The following is a 15406-nucleotide window of genomic DNA, read 5'->3' as shown; positions in this document are numbered from 1 at the left end:
ACAGGCCATTGCTTGGGTGGCTGAGGTCCTTGATGATCTTCTTTGCCTTCCTGTGATACCCGGTGCTGAAGGTGTCCTGGAGGGTAGGCATTGTGCCCCAGGTGATGCGCTGGGCAAGACCGCACCACCCTCTGGAGAGCCCTGCGGTTGCGGGAGGTGCAGTTGCTGTACCAGGCGGTGATACAGCCCGACAGAATGGTGCTCAATGGTGCATCTGTAGAAGTTTGAGATGGTCAAACACGACTCCAAGCCAAATTTCTTCAGCCTCCCGTAGTTGAAGAGGTGCTGTTGCCCCTTCATCACGGTATCAGTGTAGCGGTACCATTTCAGGTTTCTCTGGAGGAACTTTGCAATCCGTGGAACTTGAACCTCTCCACTGTGGCCCCGTGGATGGAGGCGTACTTTCTCGGCTGTCTCCTGTAGTCCACAAATAACTCCTTTGTTTTCTTGACATTGTTGGGAGAGGTTATTTTCCTTGCACCACTTCGCCAGGGCTCTCACCTCCTCCTTGTAGGCTGTCTCGTCATTGTTGGTAATCAGGCCTACCACTGTGTCGTCAGCAAACTTGATGATAAAGTTGGAGACGTGCATTGCCATGCAGTCGTGTGAATGGGGAGTACCTTCACCACCTGGAGTTGGCCCATCAGGAAGTCTAGTTGCACAGAGAGGGGTTCAGACCCAGGGTCCTGAGCTTAGTGATGAGCTTGGAGGGCACTATGGTGTTGAATGTTGAGCTGAAGTTGATGAACAACATTCTCACATAGGTGTTCTTCTTGTCAAGGTTGGATAGGAAAGTATGCAGTGCAATGGCGATTTCGTCTTCCATGGATCTGTTGTGGCGGTATGCAAATTGTAGTGGGTGTCGGGTAAGGTGGAGGTGATATGGTCCTTAAATAGCCTCGCAAAGCACTTCATGAGGCAGTGGTGAGGCTGTGGATGTTTGTATGTCAGCATGTTGTACGTTTTGTGTATGTTTTGTATTGTATAATAAAACTTTCTTTTTTTACAAAAAAGAGCACTTCATGATGACATTTAGATTAGTAACATTTGCTTTCTTGGGTACAGGAACAATGGTGGACATCTTGAAGCAAGTGTGGACAACAGAAAACCATTTTGTAATATGATTCTAGCAGGTAATTACTGATTGTTAGAAATAGTTCAATTGAGAAAAAGCTTTAATAAACACATTAAACCACACTTTGAACAATTGTTGTAAAATGAGCATTTCCTTGTTTTAGCAATGACTGCGTGGCAAACACGACTCCAACACCATCATTAGGTTTGCTGACAACGATGAGACAGCCTATAAGGAAGAGGTCAGAGAACTGGCAGTGGGGTACCAGGACAACAACCTCTCCCTCAATGTGAGCAAGACAAAGGAACTGATCGTGGACAACAGGAAAAGGCGGGCCGAACAGACCCACATTAACATCGATGGGGCTGTAGTGGAGTGGGTTGAGAGTTAAGTTCCTTGGTGTCCACATCACCAACGAACTATCATGGTCCAAACATACCAAGACAGTCGTGAAGAGGGCACAACAAAACATTTTCCCCCTCAGGAGGAGGGGGAAAAAGATTTGGCTTGGGCTTGGATCCTCAAAAGGTTCTACAGCTGCACCATCGAGAGCATCCAGACCGGTTGCATCACCGCCAGAACCGGTACCGTGCCCCCTGTATACAGCCTTTATTCTTATTATGTTACTTTTTATTATTACTTTTATTTTAGCCTACTTGGTAAATATTTTCTTCTTCTTGAACTGCACTGTTGGTTAAGGGCTTGTAAGTCAGCATTTTACTGTAAAGTCTACACTTGTATTCTGCGCATGTGACAAAGTTTGATTTGATTTGACTTCTATAGTGGTTTTAGTCCATTCTTGTACAGTTCAAGTGATTGACTGTCAATAGGTTGTCATTAGAAATACAATTCCGAAGGAGATTTATTGAAGAAAATCACTTGCGCTCTGTGGCCAGGTTCACAAATAAGGAATATGGAATGAAACATAAAATGGTAATAAAATCGTTTAATGTTTCTAGCTTACCTTTTGTTCTTCATTCACCTCGGGAAATAACAGGTGTAAAAATTGCACAGACCTTTCTAAAGCTGGACATTAGGTTTTAATGGGGTATTTTTCTACAGTAAGAGGTTGATGTTGAAATTGACTTTTGAAACTAGCTTTTGTTTAGAAAAGTTGAAGATAAATACCTTCTTAGTCATGTTCTCTCAAAATGCCATTTTTAATTTAACTCTGAAATTATACATCCCATTTTGAGACTTGTCATTTCTCTTCTCTTGTGTTCTGCTCTATTATTCTCGCTGTGTTTGCTAGCTATTGAAACCGTTGTTTCTGTCATTATGCCAGTCTATCAGTCAGTGACATTCAAAATCTCTGTTTGGAATAAAAAATTTATTTGTAATGTTCTCTCCTCCCTCTCCTTCATTGTTACAGTGTATATATAGTTTGCGAGCTTACAGGACTGTCAAGGGCTTCTGAGGAAATATATTTGCAATGTTATTTTGCAGCTTTCTACAAAAGTGTATTATTTAGTAAGCTTAGAAGTGTTGAATTCTCCGCCTTATCTGTTTGTGTAACACTATCATGGATAATAAAAAAATTGCACAAGGTGTGTGTATGTTCCCAGCTCCTGGTACATAGCTCCCATTTCACTGTTCATGGAAATAGGGTGAGAGGAAGAAGTAGAATGAATAAAAGGAAGAGGGAACACAATTACATAGTGTTTGTGTGTCCGTGCATGCCTATCTGATGTGAAAAATATACAGTACCAGTCAACTCATTCAAGCGTTTTTCTTTATTTTTTACTATTTTCTACATTGTAGCATAATGGTGAAGACATTAAAACTGAAATAACACATGGAATCATGTAGTAACCAAAAAAGTGTTAAACAAATCAAAATGTAATTTATATTTGAAAATCTTCAAAGTAGCCACCCTTTGCCTTGATGACAGCTTTGCACACTCTTGTCATTCTCTCAACCAGATTCATCTGGAATGCTTTTCCAACAGTCATGAAGGAGATCCCAAATATGCTGAGTACTTGTTGGCTGCTTTTCCTTCACTCTACAGTCCAACTCATCCCAAACCATCTCAATTGGGTTGAGGTTGGGTGATTGTGAAGGCCAGGTCATCTGAAATCACCTGGAATGCGTTTTTCCGCATATGCTTCTATTGGCTGCTTTTCCTTCACTCTGCGGTCCAACTCATCCCAAATCATGTCAATTGGGTTGAGGTTGTGTGATTGTGGAGAACAGGTCATCTGATGCAGCACTCCATCACTCTCCTTTCCTGGTCAAATAGCCCTTACACAGCCTGGAGGTGTGTTGGGTCAATGTCCTGTTCAAAACAAATGATAGTCCCACTAAGCGCAAACCAGATGGGATGGCGTAGCGCTGCAGAATGCTGAGGTAGCAATGCTGGTTAAGTGTGCCTTGGATTAAAAGTAAATCACTGACAGTGTCACCAGCAAAGCAACCCCACACCATCACTCCTCCTACATGCTAAATGGTGGGAACCACACATACAGAGATCTGTTCACCTACTCTGCATCTCACAAAGACTCAAATTTGGACTCAGACCAAAGGACAGATCTAATGTCCTTTGCTCGTATTTCTTGGCCCAAGAAAGTCTCTTCTTATTATTGGTGTCCTTTAGCAGTAGTTTCTTTGCAGCAATTCAACAATGAAGGCCTGATTAATGCAGTCTCCTCTGAACAGTTGATGTTGAGATGTGTCTCTTACGTACTCTGTGATGCATTAATTTGTCCTGCAATCTGAGGTGCAGTTAACTCTAATGAACTTATCCTCTGCAGCAGAGGTAACCTGGGACGCAAACTGATGAGGGCTAAAAAGGTAACACTTTTTTAATGTCCACCGAAGCATGCAAAAAATCCCTGAACTTGGGAAAAATACATCTTAAAGTACAAATAGAATGAAACTGTAATGGTTTTCCTCCTCTTCTGATGAGGAGTAGGAAAGATCGGACCAATGCGCAGCGTGGTAAGTGTCCATATTTTAATGAAATATAAACGAACACTGAATACAAAAGAAATAAATGAAAATAGAAACAGTTCTGTATGGTAAAACACAGACACAGAAAACAACTACCCACAACCCATAGTGGGAAAACAGGCTGCCTAAGTAAGTTCTCAATCAGAGACAACGATCAACAGCTGCCTCTGATTGGGAACCATACCAGGCCAAACACAGAAATGCAAAACCTAGAATACACAACATAGAATGCCCACCCCAACTCACGCCCTGACCAAACTAAAACAGAGACATAAAAAAGGAACTAAGGTCAGGACGTGACAGAAACACACAGGCATTATATTGTTGCTCTATTATAGTGGCCACTATGGTAGACATTGATCAAGTACACAAGGCTACATGTGTGCAAAAATAACGTTCACCGAGTAAAACATTTAATTACCCACCCCCAACCCCCCTCACTCACACACAAGTTGTACTGTGAAGTTCAACACAAAATCAATATCTTTGGGCTACACTGCAGGTTATTACATTGTACACTTTCTGCCTGTAGACATCTGTTCTACAATGTGCCAGCCGCAGAGCATGAAACTCTTTGTTGACATAATTGAGCTCTTTCAGGCAGAGTACAGCTGGCGTTCCCCTTTTTATCCACTTTATTGGAAAAGTGAGAAAGAGAGGAAGTGTGTGGTGTGTGGTGTGTGGTGTTCCTTTCACCTCTATAGTGGCATCCAGCTTAAGCCAGGGCTGGCTACACTTTTTTTAAACCTTTATTTAACTAGGCAAGACAGTTAAGAAAATATTTTTTATTTACAATGACACCTACACCGGCCAATCCCAGACAACACTGGGCCAATTGTGCACCACCCTATGGGACTCCCAATCACGGCTGGATGTGATACAGCCTGGATTCAAACCAGGGTGTCTGTAGTGACGCCTCTAGCACTGAAATGCAGTGCCTTAGACCGCTGTGCCACTCAGGAGCCCCAATCCACTTGTTTAACAAGCAACGCCTCCTTTTTACCTAATTATCTCATTCTGAACATTAACCACATATTGTAGAGGGAAAACATTAGTTCACAGATAGTAGTAGTTAGTTCATTAGCTAGCTAACTACTCAACATTTCACATAGATTGCCAGGGTCCTGTAAGCAACTAACACGTTATAACTTCAAGAATGGCAAGGAGTCATAACATTATACCAGTTAAGTTAATACTATAGCGAATTGGTTAGCTCATCTGATGTTAGTTCATCTGATGGTGTAACGTTAGCTAGCTAACGTTAGCTGACTGACTTTATTAGCCAGCTAATTTTCCCACCATAAACTAAATTATCAGTTAAGTTGGCTAATGTTGCTCAACATTTCTCTGGCTAGCTTATGGAGAATTAGTTCCAGCTAGCAAGATAACGTTACTTAACAATGCTAACAATAATAGTACTTGTTCCACCACATTTTCTCCTTCACCTTAAACTTTCCAAATGCCAGTTGTTTTTTGGTTACAGCTCATGAAGTATGCTTCATCACCTTCTCACCCGTCTCCGTAGTCAGGCTTTTCACCTACCTCTTCGTTATCGTTTAGGGGACACACTGCTGTAAGTGGCAAACTGCCTTTCTACTCTCTGCTGTCTTTCCAGAGCAGGCGCTGATGCTGTAACTAGCAAATTGGTTGTCTCTTCTCTCTTCAGTCGTGTGCTGCATTCTACTGTTAAGTGAATGATATTTCCCAGAAAGGTGACTAGTTTGCATCCCGGGGTAATTCTGGGTCTTCCTTTTCTGTGGCGGTCCTCAATTGAGCCAGTTTCATCCATAGCGCCTGATGGTTTTTGAAAAAACTTTTTTTTTAAATTCCAGATTGACTGACCTTCATGTCTTAAAGTAATGATGGACTGTCGTTTCTCTTTGCTTATTTGAGCTGTTATTGCTATAATATGGACTTGGTCTTTTACCAAATAGGGCTATCTCTTGTGTACCACCCCTACCTTGTCACAACTAAACTGATTGGCTCAAACGCAAATAAACTTTTAACAAGGCACACCTGTTAATTGAAATGCATTCCAGGTGATTTCAGATGACCTGGCCTTCACAATCACCCAACCTCAACCCAATTGAGATGGTTTGGGATGAGTTGGACTGCAGAGTGAAGGAAAAGCAGCCAACAAGTACTCAGCATATTTGGGATCTCCTTCATGACTTTTGGAAAATAATTCCAGGTGAAGCTGGTTGAGAGAATGCCAAGAATGTGCAAAGCTGTCATCAAGGCTACTTTGAAGAATCTCAAATATGAAATATATTTTGATTTCTTGAACACTTTTTTGATTAAGACATGATTCCTTGTGTTATTTCATAGTTTTGATGTCTTCACTATTATTCTACAATGTAGAAAAGTGCAAAAAAAGAAAGAAAAACCCTGGAATGAGTAGGTGTGTCCAAACTTTTGACTGGTACAGTATATTAAATCCAATTGTATTTCATATGCTTCGTAAATAACAGGTGTAGACGAACAGTGAAATGCTTACTTGCCCTTGCCGTCAATGCAAAGAGAAAAATAATAGAGGAAAAACACAAGGAAGTAACAATAACTTGGCTATTTTCACTGGGTACCAGTACCGAGTCGATGTGCAGGGGTACAAGGTAATTGAGGTAGATATGTACATATACTGTATGTAGTAGAGGTCGACCGATTAATCGCAATGGCCGATTAATTAGGGCCGATTTCAAGTTTTCATAACAATCGAAAATCGGTCATTTAGGACGCCAATTTTGCCGATTTTACACCTTTTTTACACCTTTATTTAATCTTCAGTTAAGAACACATTCTTACTTTCAATGACGGCCTAGGAACGGTGGGTTAACTGCCTTGTTCAGGTGCAGAATGACAGATTTTTACCTTGTCAGTTTAGGGATTCAATCTTGCAACCTTAAAGTTAACTAGTCCAACGATCTAACCACCTGCCTCACGAGGAGCCCGCCTGTTACGCGAATACAGTAAGAAGCCAAGGTATGTTGCTAGCTAGCATTAAACTTAACCAATCATAATTGCTAGTTATAACTACACATGGTTGATGATATTACTAGTTTATCTAGCGTGTCCTGCGTTGCATATAATCGATGCAGTGCGCATTGGCAAAAAAGGACTGTCATTGCTCCAAAGTGTACCTAACCATAAACACCAATGCCTTTCTTAAAATCAATACACAGAAGTATATATTTTTTAAACTGCATATTTAGCTAAAAGAAATCCAGGTTAGCAGGCAATATTAACCAGGTGAAATTGTGTCACTTCTCTTGCGTTCATTGCACGCAGAGTCAGGGTATATGCAACAGTTTGGGCCGCCTGGCTCATTGCGAACTAATTTGCTAGAATTTTACGTAATTATGACAAAACATTGAAGGTTGTGCAATGTAACAGGAATATTTAGACTGATGGATGCCACCCGTTAGATAAAATATGGAACGGTTCCATATTTCACTGAAAGAATAACCGTCTTGTTTTTGAGATGATAGTTTCCGGATTCGACCATATTAATGACCTACGGCTTGTATTTCTGTGTGCTATTATGTTATAATTAAGTCTATGATTTGATAGCAATCTGACTGAGCGATGGTCGGCACCAGCAGGCTTCTAAGCATTCATTCAAACAGCACTTTTGTGCGTTTGCCAGCAGCTCTGCTGTTTATGACTTCAAACCTATCAACTCCCGAGATTAGGCTGGTGTAAATGATGTGATGCGAAATGGCTAGCTAGTTAGCGGGGTGCGCGCTAATAGCGTTTCAAACTTCACTCGCTCTGAGAGTAGTAGTTGAGTAGTTGTTACCCTTGCTCTGCATGGGTAACGCTGCTTCGAGGGTGGCTGTGGTCGATGTGTTCCTGGTTCGAGCCCAGGTAGGAGCGAGGCGAGGTACAGAAGCTTGGTGGAGTTTTTAGAATATACTTTTTGACAGTTTTTATTTTAGATCAACTAGGATATTGACACAGGCGTGAATTTTTTTAAACAAATAAGGTGTGTTACCTAAGCATCACCTGTAGCATTGAAATGAATTCAACATGATTACGAAGGGCAGGATGAAAACCAAGTTTTTTCATGTTCAGCATTTGGCTGATGGCAGTCCTCTGGAAGGACACATTTGATCCAGTTCTCCAACAGTAGTTATCCATGTCAGTTGAGTAGCAAGGCAAAGGGCAGGCAAAAATATTATTCAAGGTTTTGAATACACCCTTTGAGCAACTTTTATGTATTTTCTTTATTTTATTTAAGGCAATTGTTGTCATTTTCATTTTCCATTCTTATATTAATTTTTATATTTTTCTATTTCACATACATTGAGATTTAATGCACTGATTTGACTATTGTGATTATTTGACAATATAATGGAGCTCTTTCTGATGTGTATGTTGTCTTCAAATATGTAGGAAATTTGATCAAATCACAAAAAAAATCAAATCAAATTCATTTGTCACATACACATGGTTAGCAGATGTTAATGCGAGTGTAGCGAAATGCTTGTGCTTCTAGTTCCGACAATGCAGTAATAACCAACAAGTAATCTAACTAACAATTCCAAAACTACTACCTTATACACACACAAGTGTAAGGGGATACAGAATATGTACATAATGATATATGATATATATATATGATATACTTCCGGCGCCGACTGAGATGGCCGCCTCGCTTCGCGTTCCTAGGAAACTATGCAGTTTTTTGTTGTTTTACGTGTTATTTCTTACATTAGTACCCCAGGTCATCTTAGGTTTCATTACATACAGTCGAGAAGAACTACTGAATATAAGATCAGCGTCAACTCACCATCAGTACGACCAAGAATATGTTTTCCGCGACGCGGATCCTGTGTTCTGCCTTACAAACAGGACAACGGAATGGATCGCATGCAGCGACCCAAGGAAACGACTCCGAAAAAGAGGGAAACGCGGCGGTGTTCTGGTCAGACTCCGAAAAAGGGCACATCGCGCACCACTTCCCAGCATTCTTCTTGCCAATGTCCAGTCTCTCGACAACAAGGTTGACGAAATCCGAGCAAGGGTGGCATTCCAGAGGGACATCAGAGACTGTAACGTCCTCTGCTTCACGGAAACATGGCTTACTGGGAAGACGCTATCCAGGGCGGTGCAGCCAACGGGTTTCTCCACGCATCGCGCCGACAGAAACATACATCTCTCTGGTAAGAAGAGTGGCGGGGGCGTATGCCTCATGACTAACGGGACATGGTGTGATGAAGGAAACATACAGGAACTCAAATCCTTCTGTTCACCTGATTTAGAATTCCTCACAATCAAATGTCGACCGCATTATCTTCCAAGAGAATTCTCTTCGATTATAATCACAGCCGTATATATCCCCCCCCAAGCAGACACATCGATGGCTCTGAACTAACTTTATTTAACTCTTTGCAAACTGGAAACCATTTATCCGGAGGCTGCATTCATTGTAGCTGGGGATTTTAACAAAGCTAATCTGAAAACAAGACTCCCTAAATTTTATCAGCATATCGATTGCGCAACCAGGGGTGGTAAAACCTTGGATCATTGTTACTCTAACTTCCGCGACGCATATAAGGCCCTGCCCCGCCCCCCTTTCGGGAAAGCTGACCACGACTCCATTTTGCTGAAGTCGGCAGAAATTAAAACAAGAGGCTCCCACGCTGAGGTCTGTCCAACGCTGGTCAGACCAAGCTGACTCTACACTCCAAGACTGCTTCCATCACGTGGACTGGGACATGTTTCGTATTGCGTCAGATGGAAATATTGACGAATACGCTGATTCGGTGTGCGAGTTCATTAGAACGTGCGTCGAAGATGTCGTTCCCATAGCAACGATAAAAACATTCCCAAACCAGAAACCGTGGATTGATGGCAGCATTCGCGTGAAACTGAAAGCGCGAACCACTGCTTTTAATCAGGGCAAGGTGTCTGGTAACATGTCCGAATATAAACAATGCAGCTATTCCTCCGCAAGGCTATTAAACAAGCTAAGCGTCAGTACAGAGACAAAGTGGAATCTCAATTCAATGGCTCAGACACAAGAGGCATGTGGCAGGGTCTACAGTCAATCACGGACTACAAGAAGAAACCCAGCCCAGTCACGGACCAGGATGTCTTGCTCCCAGGCAGACTAAATAACTTTTTTGCCCGCTTTGAGGACAATACAGTGCCACTGACACGGCCTGCAACGAAAACATGCGGTCTCTCCTTCACTGCAGCCGAGGTGAGTAAGACATTTAAACGTGTTAACCCTCGCAAGGCTGCAGGCCCAGACGGCATTCCCAGCCGCGCCCTCAGAGCATGCGCAGACCAGCTGGCCGGTGTGTTTACGGACATATTCAATCAATCCCTATACCAGTCTGCTGTTCCCACATGCTTCAAGAGGGCCACCATTGTTCCTGTTCCCAAGAAAGCTAAGGTAACTGAGCTAAACGACTACCGCCCCGTAGCACTCACTTCCGTCATCATGAAGTGCTTTGAGAGACTAGTCAAGGACCATATCACCTCCACCCTACCTGACACCCTAAACCCACTCCAATTTGCTTACCGCCCAAATAGGTCCACAGACGATGCAATCTCAACCACACTGCCCTAACCCACCTGGACAAGAGGAATACCTATGTGAGAATGCTGTTCATCGACTACAGCTCGGCATTCAACACCATAGTACCCTCCAAGCTCGTCATCAAGCTCGAGACCCTGGGTCTCGACCCCGCCCTGTGCAACTGGGTACTGGACTTCCTGACGGGCCGTCCCCAGGTGGTGAGGGTAGGCAACAACATCTCCTCCCCGCTGATCCTCAACACGGGGGCCCCACAAGGGTGCGTTCTGAGCCCTCTCCTGTACTCCCTGTTCACCCACGACTGCGTGGCCACGCACGCCTCCAACTCAATCATCAAGTTTGCGGACGACACAACAGTGGTAGGCTTGATTACCAACAACGACGAGACGGCCTACAGGGAGGAGGAGAGGGCCCTCGGAGTGTGGTGTCAGGAAAATAACCTCACACTCAACGTCAACAAAACTAAGGAGATGATTGTGGACTTCAGGAAACAGCAGAGGGAACACCCCCCTATCCACATCGATGGAACAGTAGTGGAGAGGGTAGCTAGTTTTGCATCAAAAGCTGGGACCGAGAGACTGAAAAACAGCTTCTATCTCAAGGCCATCAGACTGTTAAACAGCCACCACTAACATTCATTTTTGTGTGATTTTGTTGTCAGCACATTCAACTATGTAAAGAAAAAAGTATTTAATAAGAATATTTCATTCATTCAGATCTAGGATGTGTTATTTTAGTGTTCCCTTTATTTTTTGGAGCAGTGTATGTACATCTGTCCTTTCTATTATGACCAGATGGTGACAGCCTCTTTACCAGTGTGTCATTGCTCCCTCTGTCCTGTAGGTGGCAGAGAACAGCACAAGCCTGGGGGCCCAGAAGGCTCTGTCTGTATGTGACAGGAGATGTGTGCCAAGCCTCAGATCCAGAGGGAGTGGTGAGGATGGCTGGGTAAGAACTGATCACTTAGATTAACTTCAGTCATTGTCTGTATTATGTTAAAGATTCATAAGGCACATTAGTTTACATTTTCAAACTATCTTTTTGTTCTGCAGAATGTCTTGACATCCTAGTTTTGAATCACATTGGATCCTCCCCATTCGCCATATGGAACGGAGACGAGGAGCACGTCAGGGAACTAATGCAGATACGCTTTGTTTTTTTTCCCCTTTGTATTAGGCTATACTTAGCCTTGCACCTAGCCAAGTGAGACAAGGCTATGCTATAGTAGTTTCTAATGTGTTGCTGTTTTCCAAAGGTGAATTTCCTCAGCTACGTGAACATTGCGTCTGCAGCTTTGTCAGTGTTGGAGTATAGGGTTTGTGATCGTAGTATCCTCTCTGTTGGGTGAGTACACAACACACGGTCTTATACATATACAGTCTTATACAGATGCACACTACACTAGTACTCCTTCTACTGTATTTTTAGAGGGGAATAAAACCAAGATCTGTCCTTCTGTCTGAACTCACCAACTTTCTTTTCGCCCTGTCTCTCCTTCTCTCCCCTACAGGTAAGATGACTACTCCGTGGAGCCCTTACGCGGCCAACGGTTTCTTGTAGTGAATGTTTTCTTTGGCACCATACAGCATGAGCTAGCCATCTAGCACAGCAATGTATCTCTGACCATCACCACCTTGGGCCTGATAAGACACAGAATCAGGTCAGACACACAATCCATTTACAGTTCTTTTTTCAACAATACATTTCTGTTTATGTGTTCTAGAGCTTTTGTCTTTTCCTACTGAATAAATGGCATTATGACTGGGTAGTGTGCGTGGTTGTGCTGGTGATGTTGAATGACTGGCCATGTAAAATAAACATTTTCAACTGTCACCATAACTTTACATGCATGAGTTGTATTGACTGCTTGTGTAGCAGTAGTTGGATATTTATGAAGGTACAATACCTGTTATATTTATAGTAGGCCTTAGATAAAGTAGAATGAAGTAGAAAACATTACAGTAGGTATCATGTAGGTCTTATCAAGGTGTCCTTATTCTATTATTTAACCCTTATTAAACCAGGAAGTTCAATTGAGATGAAACCTGATCAAAACATTTAAACACATCCTGCATGTAGCATGCATTACAGTACCCTTAATGTCTTACCCTGCAGCGTGTCTTTAATTGTCTATGTAATATCCCGCCTGCAGAGGCCACACCAATATGATGGCCTACCCAGCCTGCGATGCTGCCCTCCACCTCATCACCTGCCAGAAGAAGTCATTCTGCCCTGTCTACATTTACCTCGCCTGCCTGTGCAGACAGGTTCCTCTTCTTCAGAAGCATTGTCATTGAGAACTCCTACACATACTGAAGAAGCCTCAAACCCCTAGTGAATGAAGCCCTTACTACACAGAGTGGGGCAGGGTAAGGGTCAGGGGGAACGTTTTTAGGATAGGATAGAAATATAGAGGAGAGAGGGTGCTAGAGCAGTGGGTCAGATTCAAACCCATGCTCGCAGACGTTCACAGCACATATGATCCAGAGACAGCGACTTTTAGACAGCTGGAACTCCCAGGCCACATGCTTCACCTACTTAAAAAGGGAACCCTCATAGTTGTATGGAATGAGCTCACCTACTTCTGTGACCACACAGGAAGCCCAACTCCACCCATGGTTGGATGTTGTATCTATATGAGGCGTTTCCACCTATGGTTGGATGTTGTATCTATATGAGGCAATCTCATGTCTTCAAAATGCTCTCCATTGTAATGGTGGTGAATGCTCCTTATCCACTACCCAAGGTGTAGCACCCGTTGTGACCAATCAGACTAATCTGGAGGGAGGAGGTGGGTGGTTAAATGGAAAGCATATCAGGGCGTAGAGTGACCATAGTGGCTATATCTCGTTATGTGTGGTCACTAGTGTGCAATTGAGATCTGCTTTAATGATTTCACAGGCCCTCCTTAAGCCCCCTTCAGGTGCTACATGTGGGGACATCAAAGGATTTGAGTTCTAGCCACCGGTTCTTATAACCCATTCCTTTAATTAACATGCAATATTCTGTGTCTAGAGAATAAGGTGCACAATAAACTATGGTGCTAAGCGGAAGGTTGAAGTCGGGCTGTAACGTGAAGACCTCTGAAGTGTTATGTGTGTGATGACACGCTCGACAGCAACGCTAACTGTGTGCAGTCATATGAATACAATTAATAGAACAGACACAAGTCTGGGTAGGCTATGTGTTCTCATGACTCATTGGGTCAAATGGAACACAGAGGGAATGCTAAATTGAATAGAAGTATTCCATCTTGGTAACGGAGCACTTCAAAATGGCTTCTTTTGTACAAATCCATTACCAATGCCCTTTGTCTCCGTAGTCATATAAATGCTGCCTGTACATTGTCTGTAGGTTAAAATCTGTAATGTGTTAGTTGGTCTAGGCTTTCTGCAAATGTTGATGAAGTCTGTTGATGTCAGCTAAAAGCAATTATAGAGGTGTTTTTATCTACAAAGTGTAGTCATAGAGTCATATACCGTTGGTCTCCTGCCCTAGTTCAACTGTACCAGTTTTAAATGCAAGTCACATGCGATTACTAGGGGAAAATGGCTGCTTCTCCCTTTTACCAGCTTGCCTGGGAAACTGATCAAAGCATGTTTGCGATGAGGTTCCAAATTCCAAATGCATTTTCTGATTGTATGAATGTGACCATTTGTACATGTTTTGTATTTTATCAATGTTCCAGTCTTGAATTAAATATCTATGTTATTTCAGTTTACACATCATGATGGTTTTATTTGCATTTATAGTCATGCATGTTTACGTTGCAATTCCACCTCGAAACAACACACACACACACACACACACACACACACACACACACACACACACACACACACACACACACACACACACACACACACACACACACACACACACACACACACACACACACACACACACACACACACACGCACACACACACAGTAGTATGCAGCAGACTGTAGGGAAGTGCCCTGTGCTGAGAGGCAGACTGGGATTTGTTGTTATTCTCATTGCTCAGCATCACAACAAAATCACTAGTCTTCCACACTGCACTAGGACCATGTCTCTCTCTCCATCCTCCATCCATCTATCCATCTGTCTGGTGTTTTTTCATCCCTTGCCTCAGCTGAAAGAGAATAATGATAAAAAATGTGATAGCACAGAGCCTTGACACAGATTCTGAGGGTAAAAACTCACATTCCACTTAACATTTCACTTATGTACCCACCTAACATTTGTATTCCCGCTCCACACATCCACATTTATACAGTATGCACTCAACATGTAAATACCACACTCTCCTATGCATACTCACACTGCATTTGGGAGCTGTAGTGGAACTCTAGTGGAAGATATAAAAAGTGAAAAGGGATATAGGGGCTAGAGGTTGATTTCGCACTGTCCTTTACTCATTCCTGTGTTTCCTCTCTCTCTCTTTCTCCCTCTCTCTCTCTCTCTCTTTCTCCCTCTCTCTCTCTCTCTCTCTCTCTCTCTCTTTCTCTCCCCCCCATCTCTCTCCGTTCTCTCTGCCTATTTCTCTCTGAAGCCTGTTGACATTCCGTCCTGCCTTTGTTGTTCTAATGCCAACCTTTCAGCTCTTCTCAAAGAGGCAGAGGAGAGGAGGATGAGGGGAGGTGGAGGAGAATAGGGGGAGGGGAACATAGCACTCATAATAAACCTTATTTGCTAAAGCACTGCTACTGCATGGAGGCCTTCTTTTCTAGTCAAATTCTAATATTAAAGAAATGGAGATGGCCTTCATTAGTATGCCCAATCTACATAGGTATTTATGAAAATGGTTCTATGATTTCATAATGTAAATATTATGTTACATTATCTAGACACTAAAG

The 15406-nt window shown here is 42.7% G+C and overlaps 1 long non-coding RNA gene across 1 annotated transcript; it reads left to right on the top strand.

Moving 5' to 3' along the window:
- Positions 1-4544: 4544 nt before the first annotated feature.
- Positions 4545-14289, top strand: LOC118371274 (uncharacterized). Its single transcript, XR_004822966.2, has 5 exons — positions 4545-5207; positions 11412-11516; positions 11621-11912; positions 12079-12228; positions 12721-14289. It is a non-coding gene; the product is annotated as an uncharacterized LOC118371274 (long non-coding RNA).
- Positions 14290-15406: the final 1117 nt, after the last annotated feature.

This window comes from Oncorhynchus keta, chromosome 15 (assembly GCF_023373465.1).
Source record: "Oncorhynchus keta strain PuntledgeMale-10-30-2019 chromosome 15, Oket_V2, whole genome shotgun sequence".
NCBI lineage: Eukaryota > Metazoa > Chordata > Actinopteri > Salmoniformes > Salmonidae > Oncorhynchus > Oncorhynchus keta.
This window is presented reverse-complemented; position numbering and strand designations above follow the sequence as displayed.